General features: G+C 44.5%; 1 protein-coding gene across 3 annotated transcripts in view; it reads left to right on the top strand.

Moving 5' to 3' along the window:
- LOC135109271 (TATA-box-binding protein-like) overlaps positions 1-12,071 on the top strand; it is a 63,058-nt gene that overhangs the window by 4,751 nt on the left and 46,236 nt on the right. Inside the window, exon 3 of one of the 3 annotated variants that reach the window (XR_010272638.1) lies at positions 1-492. This exon is cut by the window's left edge and continues 412 nt beyond it. The exons of the other annotated variants lie outside the window; for them this stretch is intronic. The gene's annotated coding sequence lies outside the window, so the exon portion shown is untranslated. Of the gene's footprint in view, positions 493-12,071 lie in introns of those variants that run through there. 3 annotated transcript variants of the gene reach the window in all.

The following is a 12,071-nucleotide window of genomic DNA, read 5'->3' as shown; positions in this document are numbered from 1 at the left end:
TGAACCAGTAACCGGATAGAGAGGTTGTAACGGTCTTGCAGGAGCTGTGGGGTATGAGAGATTAATAGCAGCAGCAACAGTAGTAACAGTAGTAATGTAATCTATCTACCCGTGCAGCGAGGCGAATGAACGAGAGAATGAGGGGGAAGAGGAGTGAGATGTCTTCAGTTACAGATAAAGTACTGAATTCATGGAGTATTGCTGAGATAAAAGGGTTGTGTTTTCTTTCTTCCTGTCTTCTTTCTCCCCTTCTTTCTTCCCTCCTTGTCCTCCAGTTTCCTCTTTCCAACACGCCTTCTTGTGTCTGTTCTTCCTCGTGATGTAATCCTGTGTGTTCTTCGTAAGTACTGCTTCATAATCCTTCTCCCTCCTCCTCCTTTATCTTCACCAGTCTTTCCTTAATCCCTACTCTCATTCTTCTTCCTTCCTTCTCCACCTTCGTTCTCGATTCTGTCCAATAATTATCTATCCTCCTCCTCCTCCTCCTCCTCCTCCTCCTCCTCCTCCTCCTCCTCCTCCTCCTCCTCCTCCTCCTCCTCCTCCAGACAGGTAATTGCTTCCATTTAACACACCTGCCATCGCTACCAGAGAGAGAGAGAGAGAGAGAGAGAGAGAGAGAGAGAGAGAGAGAGAGAGAGAGAGAGAGCTATTTTAGTAATTTTAACTACTATTTGATGTCCAAAGTTTGCTTCTAGATGTTGATGTTATAGTAGAAAGTAAGCGATCTTGACTCTCTCTCTCTCTCTCTCTCTCTCTCTCTCTCTCTCTCTCTCTCTCTCTCTCTCTCTCTCTCTCTCTCTCTCTCTCAACAACGACAATGATGTGAGAGTGTATCTAATCACAAACAACCTCGTAAGGGCCAAAGGATCTGCTGCTGCTGCTGCCGCCTTGTTCTGCTTTTGTGTACTTTGAAAACCTGTTGTGTGACTTGAAGATTCCTCTCAACCCATCCTGCATTTTCTTGACCTCATCAGTGAAGCCTATGATAAACAGGCTGTTGATATTTGTTTCCTTCTTTTTTCGTGTATTTTGGGAACTGTTGTGTAACCTGAAGCCTTCTCACCTTTTATTCCTTCCTTCATTTCTTCATTCCTTCCTCGCGAACCCCCCATTTTCCTTTAATTATCCTACATATCCTTCCTTCCTTCCTTCCTTCCTTCCTTCCTTCCTTCCTTCCTTCCTTCCTTCCTTCCTTCCTTCCTTCCTTCCTTGCCTTCTTTCTTTCTTCCTTGCTGGCGACTTTCATGTGGATTTCAAAGCCTAGATTAAGAGTGAAACCTCAGAATTATAGACTTCCAGGTTGAGAATTAGAACTTTAGATTGAGAAATGAGAGCCTAGGTTGAAAATTAAAACCTTAGATTGAAAATTAGAACCCCAGATTGAAAAATTAGGTTCCTGTTGTTAAGAATTAGAACGTCAGATTAATAATTAGAACCCTGGATGGAAAATTAGGATCCAGATTGACTATTAGAACCTCAAATTAAGAGTTATAACCCCAGATTGAAATTAGAACCTCGGATTGAAAATTAGAACTCTGGATTAAGAATTAGAACCTCAAATTAAGAGTTATTTGAAATTAGAACTCTGGGTTAAGAATTTGAAGCACAGATTGAAATTAGAACCCCTGTCGACTAATAGAACCCCTGTTGACAATTAGAACCTTGGATTAGAAATAATAATTGAAATTTAGAACCCCAGACTGAGAATTAGAACCCCTTCACTCACTGTGAACGAGAACTCTAGATTAAGAAATAGAACCTTGATTTGCAAAACTGAACCTTGGATTAAAAACAGAAACCCCTAGATTTTGTAATGAGAACATCGGATTTGTAACTGGAACCTTATTTAGAGAGTCAGAACCTCGGTAATAGGGGAAGCGCTTACTGTGAGGTTCATTTTCAAGCTTACTAGGAAGGTTTTCACGAGAACCCTGTGCAAGAAACAAGAGGGGAATTGGATTACATGCGCAGTCGGGTTTCGAAGTGAGGGAGTCTGTGTGTGTGTGTGTGTGTGTGTGTGTGTGTGTGTGTGTGTGTGTGTGTGTGTGTGTGTGTCTCTGTCTGCCTCTCTGTCTGTCTGTGTGTCTGCCTTTTTGTTTTGATGGTTTCTCTCTTTATATAAATGTTTTTTCTGTATAACCCGACAATAAAAAGTTGTAAATTGGACTTAGGAAAATGTATCTGTTATGGTGATATGTCCGTTTGGTCAATAAAATATCTATCTATCTATCTATATGTCTGTCTGTCTGTCTGTCTGTCTATCTGTATCTATCTATCTATCTTTCTATCTATCTATCTATCTATCTATCTATCTATCTATCTATCTATCTATCTATCTATCTATCTATCTATCTATCTATCTATCTACCTACCTACCTACCTACCTACCTACCTACCTACCTACCTACCTACCTACCTACCTACCTACCTACCTACCTACCTACCTACCTACCTACCTACCTACCTACCTACCTACTTATCACTTTGTCTACCTTTCTATCTATCTGTCTATCTGTCTATATAAAAATCTATCTACCTATCTATCTGTCTATCCGGGTGCCTGCTTGCTGTGGGTGCCCCCTGTGCCCCTTCAGGAGATGACTAGAAACCTGACAAGCCTAAGATGGGTCTTCCTGGGTCTTCCCTTTCATTTGGGACTTCAGGAGCAAAGGACTGGGTGGCTGGCTGGCTATCTGGATGCTGTGGTGTGTGTGTGTGTGTGTGTGTGTGTGTGTGTGTGTGTGTGTGTGTGTGTGTGTGTGGTGATGGTGGTGCTGGTCGTCATGTTTCTGTCAGATTTCATTTCCTTTCTTTTGATTTCCTGTCAATTGGCTGCCTGTTGGCCTCTCTCTCTCTCTCTCTCTCTCTCTCTCTCTCTCTCTCTCTCTCTCTCTCTCTCTCTCTCTCTCTCTCTCTCTCTCTCTCTCTCTCTCTCTCTCTCTCTCTCTCTCTCTCTTGTCACTCGTATCTGCACAAAAATCCAGTGAAAGGAAACAACAGTACCGAACGATGTATATTGAAAAAAAATGATGCATAAAAAAGTAAACGAAAGGAAAAAAATAATGGAAGAGCCAAACCCTTGTCATCACTTCCTACAAAGAGAAAGAGAAAGGGAAACAGGGGGAAAAAAGAAAAAAAGCCATCCAAAGTAATAATCGAAAAAGGACAAAGGAAAAAAAAGGCGGAAAGAAAGAAAAGGAAAGGAAAAAAAAACTTAGAACTTTGGAATGACCCGATGTTCTTTTTTTTTTTTTTTTTTTTTTTTTGAAGCGGAAGTTGAGAGGGAAAGGAGAAAAGTGGAACACACCAGATTGTTTCAGTGCTTCTGTGTTGTTTTCCCTTATTTTTTAGTCCCTTCATTGTTGCCTTTCCTCCTTTTCCACTCCCTCTCTCCCTTCTCTCCCCTCCTCCTTGTCTCCCCCCCCCCACACACACACATACACGTAGGCGGACACTTGTATCGGGGGGAAAAAAACAGGAAAACTTGGGAGACGGTGGTGAAGGAAGGAGGAATAGTTGAAGGAGAAGGAGGAAGAGGAGGAGGAGGAGCAGAGATAAGGAAGGGAGGGTGTCAGATTGAGGTGCCGCATCCTGTCCTCCTTCCCCCTGATCCCCCCTCACACACACACACACACACACACACACACTTGCCCGTCATTTAGGCTAACGCTCAAAAGTTTCCATCGATTCACTGATGTTATTGAGTGAAATGATCCCAACTTTGCCTTAGTGACTCAAATAGCCATACGCCTCATAGCACTTCATTGACCTGTCTCTTCTATTACACTCAGTGGAAGTTAAGTGGGATTTTCAAGGGTGTTTTAGTAAATTTAGGGATAGTCTGAGGAAGGTTATGCATCATTACAATAGAAACACCCGGTGACCTTTGAGAATTTACCTGGTGAGAGAAGTAACAGTTTAAGAATGCAAACAATAGTCAGCCCTAAATATTTCGGCCTCATGATAAAAAACGGAGGCAACACAGATGCTTTCACGTGTCTTCATGAATGTTGCTTCTACTGACAATGAATCGACCTCGTTAAACTATCACTACGCATGAAAACAACATTGAAAACAACAGTAGCCTTCAAGAGAACCAGATACAGTGATGGAGGTAAGACGAAGAAACACACACACACACACACACACACACACACACACACACACTCTGCAGTCATCCACGGAGCCTCGGATACTCTTCATTTCCACGAGACCACAAGGAAAAGTGAGTCACTGCAAAAACAGCCCGAGGGTTCTCACGCGCTGGGGCGAGGCGAGGCGAGGCTGAGGAACTTCCTGATGGTAGGGCAGTAGCAGTAGTAGTAGTAGTAGTAGTAGTAGTAGAGGAGGAGGAGGAGGAGGAGGAGGAGGAGAAAGAGGAAGGGTATAGTAGTGACTCTTGCCTTTCTCTCCCCTTCCCCATCCTCACTCACCCAGTAACCGCCCCCCCCCCCCCCCGGTGTTCTGCAACGTTGTGCCCTCTCACCACGACTATTTTCAAAGGCCACAGAGATGACTTGCCAGGTTTTCATTACTGTTCCTCCTGTTAGATATATAGAAAACTGATTAACCTGTCACTGTAACCTTAAAAACACCCTTAAAAACTCGTGTAACTTCAACTACATGGAGTCTTTTGAAAGCAGTGGAGGAGCGGGACAAGTGCTTCAGAATGCGAGCCCTAGTCGTGGGTGTGGGTGTGTGGGAGCGGCGGCGGCGGATACAAGGGTTGTTTTTATGTTGTATTTTGTTTTTGTGGGAGGAAGGGAAACCTCGTGGAGCGTTGGTGGTATGGTGAGGAAGGAGAGAGGGAGAGGGAGAAACTGGCGGGAGGAAACAGCACTATGACAGCTCCATGGGTCTGTGGCTTGTGTGTGTGTGTGTGTGTGTGTGTGTGTGTGTGTGTGTGTGTGTGTGTGTGTGTGTGTGGACAGACGGATAGATAGACAAGGAAAGATGAGAGCTGGGCATTTACTTAATTCCTAGAGAGAGAGAGAGAGAGAGAGAGAGAGAGAGAGAGAGAGAGAGAGAGAGAGAGAGAGAGAGAGATGCTCGTAAACATGTATAGTGGCGGAAAGATAGAAAAAAGACAGAAGACCTTGAGAGAGAGAGAGAGAGAGAGAGAGAGAGAGAGAGAGAGAGAGAGAGAGAGAGAGAGAGAGAGAGAGAAACAGCCATGTGCATGATAACACAGACAGACAGACAAGGAGGGGGGGGGGGACTGTGAGGGGCGAGAGGACAGCGTGCGTGGGCAGACTGGCTGGGAGTCACGTTTATAGCTGAATGTTTATGTGGGTCACCTGATAAGAGAGAGAGAGAGAGAGAGAGAGAGAGAGAGAGAGAGAGAGAGAGAGAGAGAGAGAGAATTAGCCTTGTCATATGATTTCTTACTATTTTTGCCTCACTTGTGCGGATGCTTGTAGTAGTAGTAGTAGTAGTAGTAGTAGTAGTAGTAGTAGTAGTAGTAGTAGTAGTAGTAGTAGTAATGCTATGCTCATCTGAGGTCATAGACAGCCTAAAGAAACACATTAATTCATTCAATTAGCTAAGAGAAATAGAAACACCAAGAAAAGCCAGCAGTGATGAACCCTGTAAGTGTAACGTGGACATTGTGTGTGTGTGTGTGTGTGTGTGTGTGTGTGTGTGTGTGTGTGTGTGTGTGTGTGTGGGAACCTGAAGGCTATTGCACAGGAAAGCAGTGCGTGGAGGTCAGAGGTGTATGGTGATTGCAGGTAACGCCAGGTGTCATTCCTCTGTCCTCCTCCTCTTCCTCCTCCTCTTCCTCTAGTCTCATTGTCCTGTCTAGTTAAATGCAGCTCCCAGACAGCCTTGCTAAAGCCGTAAGTCTGTTGCTGTTTGTTGCTCTTTATCTTTTTGTTATTTATTTATTTATTTTTTTTTTTTGTAATCCTCGTCTTCTCCCCTTTACGTTGTTGTTGTTGTTGTTGTTGCTGCTACCCTTCTCTTCCTCTCCATCTTGCTGATAAAGTGTAAGTGTTGCTATTTTTAGTTAACCCTTTCAGATCACAGATACATGCACTAACTGGAAGGTCGGTGAGGTAAGGCTAGGTTAGGTTAGGTTAGGTTATATTAGATTAAGTAAACTGCTTAGTCGCTGGTTCATATAACAGCTGGAGGGTTGGTGGTACTGAGTCGTTGGGAAGGTGTACAGGAGTAAGCCTCAGTGGGGGGGAAGGGGGAATGGGGATAGGAGGAGTGGGTGGGCAGAAACAAGTTTTCATATTCCCTGTGTCGAGACCTTTCCTCATACACCTCTTGTTTGTCCTCCTCCTCCTCCTCCTCCTCCTCCTCCTCCTCCTCCTCCTCCTCCTCCTCCTCCTCCTCCTCCTCCTCCTCCTTGCCCTTTTCATCATCTCTCTCCTTCTTCCTCCTCCTTGTTCTCGATCTTCTTTGCTTCATCTCCTATTCCTCTTCTCAGTCTTCCTTTTCCTTTTTCCTCCTCCTCTTTGTCCTTCATTTTCTTTATTCCTATCTTCCTTTTTGTTCCTTTCTTTCGTGTTTCTTGTTCTCCTTGTGCTCTGTTCCTTGTCGCTTCTCTTCCTCCTCTTCCCTTTTCTTCTTCTTCCTCCTCTTCCTCCTCCTTCTCTTCTGTCATTATCTCGTTTTTGTCTCCTCCTTCCTCTTCACTGTTCTTTTCCGTGTCCTCTTGCGCTCCTTCTCTTCCTTCCTTCTCTTTTTTTTTTTTTTCCTACTCCTTTTTTGTCTTTCTTTCCTCCTCCTCTTCCTCTCTCGTTTTCCTCCAGCACGCATCACCGTCCTAATTATTAATCCTCTCTCTCTCTCTCTCTCTCTCTCTCTCTCTCTCTCTCTCTCTCTCTCTCTCTCTCTCTCTCTCTCTCTCTCTCTCTCTCTCTCTCTCTCTCTCCATCCAACCCGTTCCTGTCTTTTCTTTCTTCCATTTCGTCTTTATCATTTTTTTTTTTTTTCTCTCCACCGCCTTCGTGTCCTCCTCCTCCTCCTGCTGCTCATCACCCTCGCTCTTGCTTTCATCCTCTCCTATCTCCTTTCTTATCCGGGCGGGCGCAAGGAACATTCACGCCGTTTTGTATCATATTTTACCCTCGTTTCTGTGAGCTCCTTTGGCAGCCTTTGTAGAAAGAGAGAGAGAGAGGGAGAGGGAGAGGGAGAGGGAGGGAGGTGTAAAGGCTGGGATAGAAAGAGGAAAAAGATTGGTAAAGATTGTGTGTTATACGTAAAGGAAGGGAGGAAGGAATAGTGGGGGAGAGAGAGAGAGAGAGAGAGAGAGAGAGAGAGAGAGAGAGAGAGAGAGAGTGTTTGTGTGTGTGTGCTTAAGTTTAAAGTTTAAGTAAGGCGAACTGACTGACTGCATTATCAACTTACCTCACCTCACTTCTACCCAACTCTACCCCGCCCCGTCAAGCCCCGTCCGTCCCTTCCCGCTGCTTGGACGAGAGGGCGGCGGGTTCACAGGCCCCACACGGTGAATAGGACAATATACCGCAGCTCCCGGACAGGTGTGGCCGGGGGGACGGGCCAGGGGGCAGCCAGGTGTTCAAGCGGGTGTCTGGGGCCGTGGCGTCTTCTCACGGGAACCTGTTTGCTTGAGAAAGTTGCGTTTGGGGTGTTGATAGATGGATGCGTGGATGGATAGATGGGTTGTTGGATACAGATAAAGGTCTTAGGGAGATGGATAAGTGGATTGAGTGAGGGGTAGGTAATGGATAGGTGGATGTAAGGGCGGATGGATAGATATAGATTCTTAAAAGCTCATATAGAAAGGAAAAGTCGTTGATAAGTGGACGGAAAGGTGGATGTATAGGTAGGTGGGTAGGTGGATGAATAGGTAGATGAGTAGGTGGATAGAAAGATGAATTGGTGGACAGTTTTATTAACCACATGCCACATTATGATCGTAACAAATAGGTACAGTGCATTTTACTTTGGTCCAGCTTATATCAACAGTTCATCAAAGGCTGTATGTGAAATAACTTCTCATTATTCAGAAGTTATAAAAAAAAAAAAAATCAGATATATTCTTGTAAAGTTCTTCCAAAGTCATTATACTAAAAAAAAAAGTATAAATTTTACAAGCATGCATTTTCTACCATTGCATATTTACTACTACTTCAAACACTACTACAGCACAATACAGCTGAGGTAATGATTGATCTAGCCTTGCTTTCTGTTTACACGCCACTTATTACAAGATATACCTGTGTTTTATTTTATCCCTATTTGAAATCGATGACACAGCACGCACTGTACACACTCGCACAAGAAACAATAAAGAATTAACAACACACTATTTTACTCACAGTATCAAGTATTTGTCTTCATGTCACTTCGTGTTGAACATGGAGTCATTACTGTTGTTCCTCCGACTCAAACATACATGAGTAAATGAGTGTTCCGTGATGGATGGGGCGAGGAGGCAAGCATGGGGGAGGGACACTACTCTGAAACACTGCGCCACACTGCCACTAAATTCAAAAGGCTTTAGATGAAGTTACACCGGTTTTTGATGGTGTTTTTATGGCTTTAGTGACAGATTAACAAGATACCTACACTGTTAACAGGAGAAACCCCCTTGAGAACCTGGCTAATCATCTCTGTGGCCTTGGAAAACGGTCGTGCTGAGAGAGTAAAGCGTTTCACTATTTTCAAGAGGCTTTAGTCGAAGTTACATGGGTTTTTAAGGATTTCTTTATGGATGTCTACATTGTTAACAGGAGAAACACTCTTGAGAACCCGGCTAATCATCTCTGTGGCCTTGGAAAATTGTAATGGTAAGCGTATAGCGTTTCTGAATATGGGCCAGAGAGAGAGAGAGAGGGAGGGAGGGAGAGACCGTGAACCGCGCATACCTCAGCTCAGTGACGCCCCTCGCGGCTTAACCACAGCCAGGAGTGCTTGTGCAAGTTTGAATTCCGGCGTCTGGCTGGCTCCACGTGAGGGCTGGTATGCTGGGGCGTGGCGAGGCGTGGGGCTGATGGGACACGTTAGCAGGACAGGGTTCAAGAGTGCTCTGAAGCGTTTCGGTGTCTCGTCTTGGCTTTACAGGATTTAGTGATGGTTTGACGAGGCTTTTGGATCTATTGGAGGTTATTTGCGTCTTAGGTAGTTTGACAAAGGTTCTGTCCGTTTGAAAAGACTTCCAAGTGGATTTTGTTATGGTTTTCAAGGGTGTTTTTATGGATATGATAGTGGTTTGAAAAGGATTATATATCTTAAAAAGAGGCTCTATAATGGAAGTTATTAAGGTTTTCAAGACGTTTCCAATTAAGTGGTAGTTCAATAAGAGATGTACAGTTTCAACGAATTCAAAGTTTTCAAAGCTGCTTCCACGAATCTAGTAATAATTTAGCAAAGATTCCGCGCTATCACTGAGAAGAGAAACACCCTTGGGAACACGTCTGTACAACCATCCCAGTGACCTTTGAAGAGAAGCCTTATGAGAGAAAGCGTTTCAACACACGAGTCTTAATAGCAGTGTGGGTTAGGTCAGGGTTGGGCTGGAGAGGGCATGGGTTACGGGCCTTAGCAGCTGTGTGGCTTAGGTCGGGGCGGCCTGTTTGCCTGTCAAGAGGGCAGAGGTTGCTGTTAGAAAGGCTGAAGGAAGATTAGCTTGTCAAGGTTATTGCTCACTTTTTTTGCGCTACTGTTTGTATTTATAGGTCAAGGTGCAGCTTTGATCATCTCTTCTGTTTCTGCTTGTTGTTCTACGGAACTCCACTACACTCAAGAGCTTCTAGTTAACGCGACTCGGGTTTTGAAGGGTGTTTGTTGGGTTCTAGTGACAGCTTAACAAGGTTTCTACATTATTAACAGGAGAAACACTCTTGAGAACCCGGCTGATGGTCTCTGTGGGCTTGGAAAATGGTGGTGGTGAGAGAGTAAAAGGCTTCTGAATACGGCTGTGCTTCTTGTGAATGTTCTTTGTGTATGTCGAGGTGTCCGCTGCCCTCCCTTCATGCACATTAACCCAGGTGATCACACACACACACACACACACACACACACACCACGGAAAGGAAATGTTTTGACTATTTTTACACCTTCCCTTACCGACTTCCTCCGCCCCTCCTTCCTTCCTTCCTTCCTTCCTTCCTTCATTTCCTTCCCTTCCCTTCCCTCCCACCCTCTCCCCTCCCTCCCCTCTTGTAGGTCCCCGTGGCTTCTGATCTATTTATTGCGACTGTGCCCCAGCGACTTACCAGAATTGAGCTGCTCCTCCTCCTCCTCCTCCTCCTCCTCCTCCTCCTCCTCCTCCTCCTCCTCCTCCTCCTCCTCCTCCTGCGCCCTTCCCTTCCCGGCCACGCTCTGACCTACATCGATAATCTTACCTGAGTTTACGTGATAATTAACTCAAATCTTCCTTCCCTTACCTGGCGAGGACTGTTTGGCGTGAGAGAGAGAGAGAGAGAGAGAGAGAGAGATTATAGTATGGGTTCGTATCCCGCGACCTTAGCTTCCAGTTCCTTCCCCCCCTTCTCCCTCCTTGCACTCCAATGTCCTTCCCCCCTACTCCACCGCCCCCCTCAGGAGTGTGACGCGCCGCTCTTCCTCTGCAGTGTTTGGGGGTCGCCGCGCCCTGTCCTATTTAACCTCCTTAGCCCCATTCCTTGGACACACTTTGAGGTTGTTGTTGTTGTTGTTGTTGTTGTTGTTGCTGTTGTTGTTGTTGTTGTTGTTGTTGTTGCTGCTGTTGTCTTCATCACTGGCGTAACTTAATCTGTTTCCACAATTAACTCATAATCCTGGTGGCCTCTTGGAGCTTGTTAAAATAGTCTATTGTAAGTTCTTTTTTATGAAACTTTTTTTTATTTATTTATTTTTTTTTTTAACAGAGGGTATTACAACACTATCTAAATCAGTGGTGGTTGTGTGGTGCAAGTCAGGATTGTGTGAGGGTGAAGATTCTTGGGCCGAGACAACAGTTCTTAGCTCAGAGTATTGCAAGTCAGGATTTAGTTAAACTTTTTTTTTTTTTTTTTTTTTTTTTTTTTTTTTTTTTTTTTTATCGGGGATGTCATCAGCCAATACTCAACTCGGTGATGACTATAGAGTCCAGCCGTTGATGCGCATAAAATCATACAGTTCTCGCCTTAGAATGTTAAAACACTAGCAGACTGAAAGTAGTTAACAAACATTCTTTTTTTCTTTATATACAGAGACCGTGTAGCCCTGACAGCTTCTATATATTGCAACTGTTATTTTTCTCTATTTATATGTTACGCTCTAGCACGGCATGAATTTCCATTACGTAATAGAAAACGTACTATGCTCCTCACAGACAGACAAAGGCAGCTGTAACTTGAGAATGAACGTAACATTTGTTTTGAGGTAAGTGTTGCCTGACTACATACTGAAATTATTAGTGTATTGACGTCACACTGTTACATACACTCACACAGACAGACACGCTACACAAAGCCTCTCACGCACTCACTACTTTATGATTCTCCCCTGTTAGCTTGATAAGACAGTCACGCCTTGCTAATCATTCCCCTCCACTCCTCATGCTCGTATCCTTAGTTGTTTACTTGTCTTCTCCTCTCTCAGACTAAGCCGCTGTTTGAATGAAGTGTTTGTGTTGTTGTTTTGTTGTTGTTGTTGTTGTTGTTGTTGTTGTTGTTGTTGTCTTCATCTCGTCACTGTTTCATTTCAGGATTACTATCTCTCTTCACAAACCTACTACAACTTTTTCACTACAAATACTACAAAATCCCCACCACAAACACATTGCAACTTCACCACAAACAATCCCTACCACAGTACCCCTACCACAAACACACCAGGCCCCACCACAAGCAACCCCACCACAAACAGAACCTGTCACCCCACCACAGACACACCACAGTACCCAAACCATACAAGATAGACACCTTACCATACCCTTAACCATAACCATCCAGCATACAGGCTTACCATCTCTGACCATCCAACATAGACACCCACAGCCCACCAGCACTCAGCCACACCACGCAGCGAGCCTCAGCACCTCACACCAACCACATAGGGAAGGAGTAGACGCGCACGCAGAACAAAGGCCACCAGCTGGACGGAATAAAGCGAACTCTGGGACACAAGGA

Source organism: Scylla paramamosain, chromosome 18 (assembly GCF_035594125.1).
Source record: "Scylla paramamosain isolate STU-SP2022 chromosome 18, ASM3559412v1, whole genome shotgun sequence".
NCBI classification, from domain to species: Eukaryota; Metazoa; Arthropoda; class Malacostraca; order Decapoda; family Portunidae; genus Scylla; species Scylla paramamosain.
The sequence above is the reverse complement of the archived record's forward strand: the minus strand, read 5'-3'. Positions and strand labels throughout refer to the sequence as shown.